Here is a 7375-nt window from a genome sequence, read left to right as displayed (position 1 = left end):
AACTGATGATGGTGGAAAACACCGAAACGTTTTTTTAATTGATAAATAGACAATAAATGACTGAAGAACCCAGGATTTGATTTTAATTTGGAATTTATCACATATTCCATTTTCCTGTATGACGTTGATCAAATGGTGATCACACACATAATACTGTCTCTAATAATACGAATGAGATACTTTTCAAGTGTGAGTTCAAGGGCAGGTTTATGAGAATTTGAACAAACTTTCGTTTTAACATTTGATAAAAGCTTAACATGCTTATGAAGCTGCGCTTTTAAAATTAACGGAAACTGGTTTAATTATAAAGTTTCGTCGTTGAAACCAAATACGGATGAATCAGTGCGACGGTTCAATGTGGAATTATTCTAATTACTAATCGCCCATTCCAAACAAAACTAAATAATTAGGAATTTAAAACTACGTTAGCGTCATCCTTACAGATCTGAAATTGTTTAAAATAATATTCCTCAAACAAAACAGTTAAACAGCGTTAATAATTTAAACAAACACGCAGAGGGAATCGATAATCAACCTTGGATTGATAAAGATGGGTAAAATGTATTATAGAAATCGAAACATTTGAATCTGGAAAATTCGCTCTATGTAAAATTCTTTGATTTCGAACCTATCCTGGTCCAAAACTAAAAATGTCACAACTATTCCAAACAGTAGTTTAACGATAGGTAATGACTTTTAAATTTAAAAAATCAACATAATACAAAGCTTTCCATGCTTAACTGAAAAAATAATTTTAAAAGTAAAATGACGACAGAAAGCTTTTAAAGGCCATTGTTTGGACTGTGGTGGCAAATTTGTTTAAAATATCAATTAACTTTTTAAAGAGTTCGGCTGTAACGACCTATGAAATGTGGCGACGATAATTCAACATAGTATTTAGTAGTTCCTCTTATCAATATTGCATAAGGCGTCAAAATCCAATGAACTGCTCAATAATGTATAATGTAGCTGCAAGTTTGCTCATCATAATCGTCTCATAAAGTGAACCTAAATAATATCATTGTCCCTCGATCTGTAGGAAGATATCGGACAGTATTATTTCCGCTTCTTCGCTTTAAATAATTGCGATAATGCTTATGTATGTACGTAACCATATCCTTTATTGTCGAGCATAATATGCTTCAATAGTTGTTAGCTAAGAAAGAATGAAAACTTGCAAACCGCTTGAAAGGTTGGATTTACTTGCAACTTGACGGCAAGCTAAATATCTGCTTGGCGAGCATGAGAAAAGTTAATTCTGGTAAAATGAACTTTAATTGATACTTATAACTTGTTACTTTCACGAATGACATAACAAAGTTTTGATAAATAATATAATTAGGTGTGCAACGCGGAATACCAAACGACCGTTAAAGAAAACATTAAAAGGATAACGCTAGGATAGTAAAAGGAAATGGTTCAAATGTGTGCAACTCTTCAATTGAATAAAACGGAAATAGATTTCTAATATAAAGTGAATCTATTTGTACGCTGCCTCAGGAAGTTTCCCGTACGTGAATATCTTTGTACTCCAGCGACCAAATCAATTCGGTTTGCATTTGAAAAACACTGACTAGAAACCTATATGCATATATATTACAGTTTATTGCAGGCAAAACTCAACTAATTTCAAATTATTTATAACTAGCCCAAAGAATTTTCTTCATTTCGTAAATTGTTTCAGCTAAATAATTTCCGAATGAATAAAATTTATTCAGATCACACTTTACATGCGATTTGAGCCATATAATTCAAGTTCCTTTAAAGGAGCGATTTTGCATTTTAAAACAGATTCATTCCGTTTCTACGTAAAGTAATCATGCAATTGCTGTTCTAGTTTCACTAGTAATAAGTTGAAATATAAGAGATCTTTCATTTGCTCTGATGGGATCCATCTTTCGAGGAATCGTATTAAAATTTAAAATAGGTCATTTTAAAGAGAACGTTTCGTACGTCGTGGTGGAACTTTTGCAGTATTACGTCTGCAGGTCATTTAAATATTTTAAATTTACGTTACATTTAGTTAGATGCATTTTGCATTTTAAACAAGAGGGAGATCATTTGCAATTACGTCACGCCTGTTTTATATGATAATTTTTTACCTTAATTAATTGACCAAACCCTAAACAAAATGTTTAAATAAGTCAAGCGTTCAATTCAAGCAATCAATGGACTTAATTTCAACTACTTCTATGTCGATATATTGACAAAAATTGAAAAATCGTAATAATGCCAATCGTCAAAATGTTTTAATTAAAAGCAACGAAAAAATAATATAAATTTAGTTACTGAATTTTTAGGAAACTAATAATAAAAATAATTTTACTCTACGGGACTAATGCGCACTCGTTAATTGTATATCATTATTTATTATTGTAGTCTTGCAAGCAGATTCTCTTCAAATCATCCAACTTTAATAGGTATTTATGATTTGCATGGCTGCGGATATTTTGTTCTGGTAACTATTATATTCCAGAAAACAACTTGCTACAGAAGAACACTTTTGCTAAATTGTTTGGTGGTAACTCTACCTATCTTCAGTTTTCATCGACATCGATTTGAGAGTGAGTATGAGTATGAGCATGAGTATTATAAATTATTAACCACACTTCATCTAAAAATAATATCTCCTGTTTATTTCCCTTTCGGTCTTGCATGTTTAAAAGAAACCAATATACGAGCACCATTTATTATTTATTTTAAAGAGTCTAAAATATTTCGCTTTGTTTATCTTTGAAAACTTTCGCGTGTGCAAAAGGATATTTTAATTGGTCAAGAAGATTTCATTATTTTGACTAGTCATATAAATAAGAGTTCTTCACTCAAATAATAAAACAATCTTCCTCAAAATAAACATCATGGAGAATATTTTCATTAAACTGTCGGGCAATTTCGTTTTCCGTTTAACGTTTGCTTAATCAAGATAAATTTATATTCCAAAATAAATTTATTCAAGTATATTATTTTTTATAAGAAATGCCATTAACATTTTAAATGGAAAATAAATATTTTTTATGAAATCGAGAGCTTAATGGCCTGGGTTATCTTGATAAATTTATTCATTATATTTGCTTTATGCGGCAGGCAATTGAACGTTTAGAGTTGGCCGTTAACAAGAATAATAACTGCCATGCAGATTAGGATAATTTAAACAATTTTCGATATAATTGAAATTGGGGTGGGATTTTTTTAAAGTGAAAAAGCTCAATTACCTAACTTTCAGCTGTCGGTCACCAAGCAATAACGTTAATGGAAACGTAGTATCTATAGGTGTTCATGAATTATTTACCAAAAAATCATTACAATGCTGCATTAAAATACTAATTAGTAAATATCTACCAATAAAATTAATTTCTGGTTATATTGACTAATTGCGTCGAGGAGCAGGACCACTGTGCAATAAATTTGCTACAATAATTAAATTTAGACCAACAAATATAATTCAAACAGATTAATTTTTATGCAACGTGGTTTGATTAAAAGCAACTGTTTTTCACATATGCAATTTAACGTTTGCAGATAACTGCACTTTCTCAACATTATAAAACACGTAAATATCTACAGTATTGGAAAACAAGTACACGCTAGGAAGTAATAAATCACAAAGCGGTTTAAAGTCTGGATCGGAGGCACATTCTACAAAAACTATTTGCGTTCTCTATTGTTTGCCGTCACAGCTTTGACAATGTAGGATACCCGAGAAATAAAAAGGATCTGAACAAATGCATCTTTGTCGCTTTATTCGTTTTGGCTCGTACAGATAACACTTCGCGTATTTCGATACGGATTCTGTCATGAATCAACCTGATTTTGGTAAGCTACTTTTTCTGTACTTTCGTTATTGGAAATACCAGATGTAAGCAACAGTGTTCATACGCATTTGTTTTTAAATAAATTTAATTGTGTCGCAATGAATGCTATTTTACATGTGACCAATTTAAACAGTGTTATAGATTGTAAAGCATCAATTTCAAAGATGGAAATTTTACATAAATTGTTATGTAAATGTAATGCTGTCTTAAAGGCTTATCAATAATCAAGTGGCTAAATTCTCTTTGTATATAGCCAATCAAATAGGAGCAAAAGAAAAGCGAAAAGAGGAACAAACTGAAAATCAATCTCAACAAATTAACTTGGAAAGATATATTATCAGATTGTTCCTGTTTAGGTCAATTGAATTACTGTATCGTTCGTATATTTTTATTGCTAATGTGAAGCCATAACAACAGCAGTATTTAAAAGGTAGCATTTTTGATTGATATTGTAGCAAAAATTATCTATATATAAGCCACACAAAGATCGTCTCTGAAAACTGTTGTGGTAAAAAATGAAAAAATGTAATACTTGTTTAGGGAGCGCACTTTTATCAATCAGACCTTCAAACTGATCAATTGATAATCTCTATGACTTTCTGAAAATTAAAAAAAAAATACTTTGCCATAACTTGTTATGGCATATAATTATATTGATCTGCAGAAATAAGAAAAGTAAAAATAAATAAACCAACTTTTGAGACAAAGAACAAAATGATGCTATTTGCCATTGAAATGGCATATATTAATTTTTCAACATAAACAGAACAGTATGCTTATTAAATATTTCATGACGCTCCATAAATAGCTTTTTTAACGTATCAGCATACTCCGGTTGTTGTCGAATAAAGCAATTAATGTTCGTATGTTTGTCCAATTAATCGTCCTTATACCTCGTATTATTTGCTCGACCCCAAATGAAATTGTGCCAAAGGAGCATAAATAAAAGTGGATGTCAGACTAATTTAAACAACAAGCGTTCTAAATTGTTTTTCTTGTTATCCGGAAAAGTCAGCTAATAACTGCCCCAAAACCTCGTCTGCGTTTAGTACAAAATATCGTCCTAGTAATATTATGGCATGTTGAAGTATAATTTCCATCAAAATCAATGTATACTCGCATAATAAAAACATAACATGCTAATTAATTTTTACAGCGAAAAATCATTAGCCGCGCTGATGACAGATTATCGGAGCTTTTAAACTCTCTGATGGGGACGCCGGGTCTATTTTTCAATATATTATACAAAAAGAAATTTAAAAAAGTCTGGCAGCTTTGTGACTTTAGTGTGAAAAATTATGAAGAAATATAACAAGTAAGTACACGTAATAAGTGCCATCATTTATATTTGCACACAATGCGAATCCTAACAATGTATAAACAGTTATATCCCCATCTTACTGGAATAATTCTGCGAATATATAAAAAATAAACTAAATTAATTGAGTTATTCTTATTTCCAAGAGAATTATTTTACTAAATTAATTTTAAGTGTTATAATTGTAAATTTTGTTGCATATTTATTGAAACAACCGAAAGCTGGGAAAAAATAAGGAATAAAACAAGAAAACGGGTTATTCACTCAAGGAATGTGATTTTTCACGTGCGAAATATTATAATACACTATCTGTAATAAAAGATAAATTGCACACAATCACATCCATTCTTGCGCTACACCCAATGCAAAATAAATCATAGTTTTATCTATTTATTTTCAACTACATTTAGTATTTTCTAAAAATTCTGATAAGACTTTCCAGTTTTAAATTTAGTTTAGAGAGAAACGAAACTGATGGCTATTGCAATACATGAAATCAAGCGATTTTACATTGAATAAAGCATATGTGATAAAAAAGCATTTTATTTAGACGAAGTTTGCAAACTTTTTTTAAACTTTTGATCAAAAACGTGGAAGCCGTTCCAAACACTTCCAAATATTTCTTTTATGTTTTATCGAATGTTTATAAAATTTGCCGCTTACTGAATCTTAATGGAAAAAAATTGTTAAATTAAAGTTAGGTCGAACAAAAGAACGCTGGCCTTTCCATTTTGTGGACGCATCTAAAATAGCTTTAGAAAAAACTCCCTGCCATTTATAAAATTTAGAAACTAGCTATTGAACTTAAGTAGATGTTTTGATGAAAATGTATTTAATCTAAAGGTACAGCGGCACAGTTATTTCACGAAATGTAATTTCAAGCATAAAATTGGCGAAACTTAAGTCAACTTCGAGTATCCCTGAAACGAAGAAAAATAGTAAGTCGTCATTTGAGATAAAATGTTTTACGTCATCTTTCGACGTCAACCAACTCTTCCATTGATTTTAAAATAAGAAAAATACTGCCTTTGGAAATTTATGCTTTTCAATTATGCGAAAATTCGACTGATTGACTAAATAAAAACTGCTGCAGTTTCAACTTTAGAAACATTTGCAACCAGTGGTTTCAATAGTAGTATCTCCTTAGGAAAATCCCTATAAAAGTGCGTAATTATGACAACGGAATATTGCGGTTTTTTCAGGTAGAAATTTGACTGTGCTGAGTAAAAATGCAAAGTGCAAAGTGTGCAAACGAAAGTCGAGCTTATTTCATGCGTTAAAACTAAAAAAGCCCTTTTAATAATTCCGGGTCAAAAAACTTTTCAGGTGAACATTAATAAATATATAATATTGCTTTAGTAACGAATCACTATACTTAATGGAACTCTGTTAGTAAGAAATCATGTGGTTACCTGCTAGTTTCGTCGTTTTTCCGATATGGCAATATATTATTTTAAACCGTAATTTCCAGCGCCATGTATTTTACATTCGAACTTTCGACTGGTTGTAAGTCATCACAGAATTATATGGCCATTTCCACCGATCTAGTACAAGCTAGACCGACTTTGTCAACTCAGCATATATTATCCTATTTAAACGGCCACAGTTGCGCATGTAGTTAGTCATTAAGATAACCTGCTTGGTGTACGTTCGATGTAATTTCGTCATTTTTAAAATAAGGTTTTTTAAACACCGAAGTTGCATTTTAAAGAACAAAATTGGCGCAGTCGGTAGGATTCTTCCGGGTGTGAATAAAAGTTCAATAATTAGTGAAAAGTTCGAAGTTCGTGAGTTGAAGTTCGGAAGTTCATAATTGGATCAAGTAGCACCCTCTATGTCAACAGTCAAGGAAGAATTCCGAAGAAAAACCAACGCAACGCATCTGGTGACTCCTGGCAAACATCGCTTTCTGGTTCGCCTCAACGAAAGAAGCCAGACAGGACATATTAGCCGTGCTAGTGTCCACTACAAGAAGTACTACCCTGGATAGTGAATCTACCTAGCAACGTACAGCTTGATACAGGACGAAATACTGGGAGACAAACTGTGAGTCAGTAATTTCCTATAGTTGATGTACCTGTTAATTAGGGATGAAAAGTAAATGAAGAAATTTACGCATAAATCTAAAGTATTAGAAGATATATCGTATCCAAAACGAAAAATTAATTCTAATCAAGCTTCGACTTCGAGTTTAACTAGTTTATATTCAGAAATTTCTACAAATTTCCCACTTCAATTAGAACAA

General features: G+C 31.3%; 2 protein-coding genes across 20 annotated transcripts in view; one reads left to right on the top strand and one right to left on the bottom strand.

Annotated features, from left to right (window-relative positions):
* Positions 1-7375, top strand: part of LOC109545209 (histone deacetylase 11) — a 78738-nt gene that overhangs the window by 29317 nt on the left and 42046 nt on the right. The window lies entirely within an intron of this gene.
* Positions 1-7375, bottom strand: part of LOC109545208 — a 51595-nt gene that overhangs the window by 30106 nt on the left and 14114 nt on the right. The gene's annotated exons all lie outside the window — the stretch shown is intronic.

Source organism: Dendroctonus ponderosae, unplaced genomic scaffold (genome assembly GCF_020466585.1).
Source record: "Dendroctonus ponderosae isolate FM_Combo_2020 unplaced genomic scaffold, Dpon_F_20191213v2 Dpon_F_20191213_1, whole genome shotgun sequence".
NCBI classification, from domain to species: domain Eukaryota; kingdom Metazoa; phylum Arthropoda; class Insecta; order Coleoptera; family Curculionidae; genus Dendroctonus; species Dendroctonus ponderosae.
This window is presented reverse-complemented; position numbering and strand designations above follow the sequence as displayed.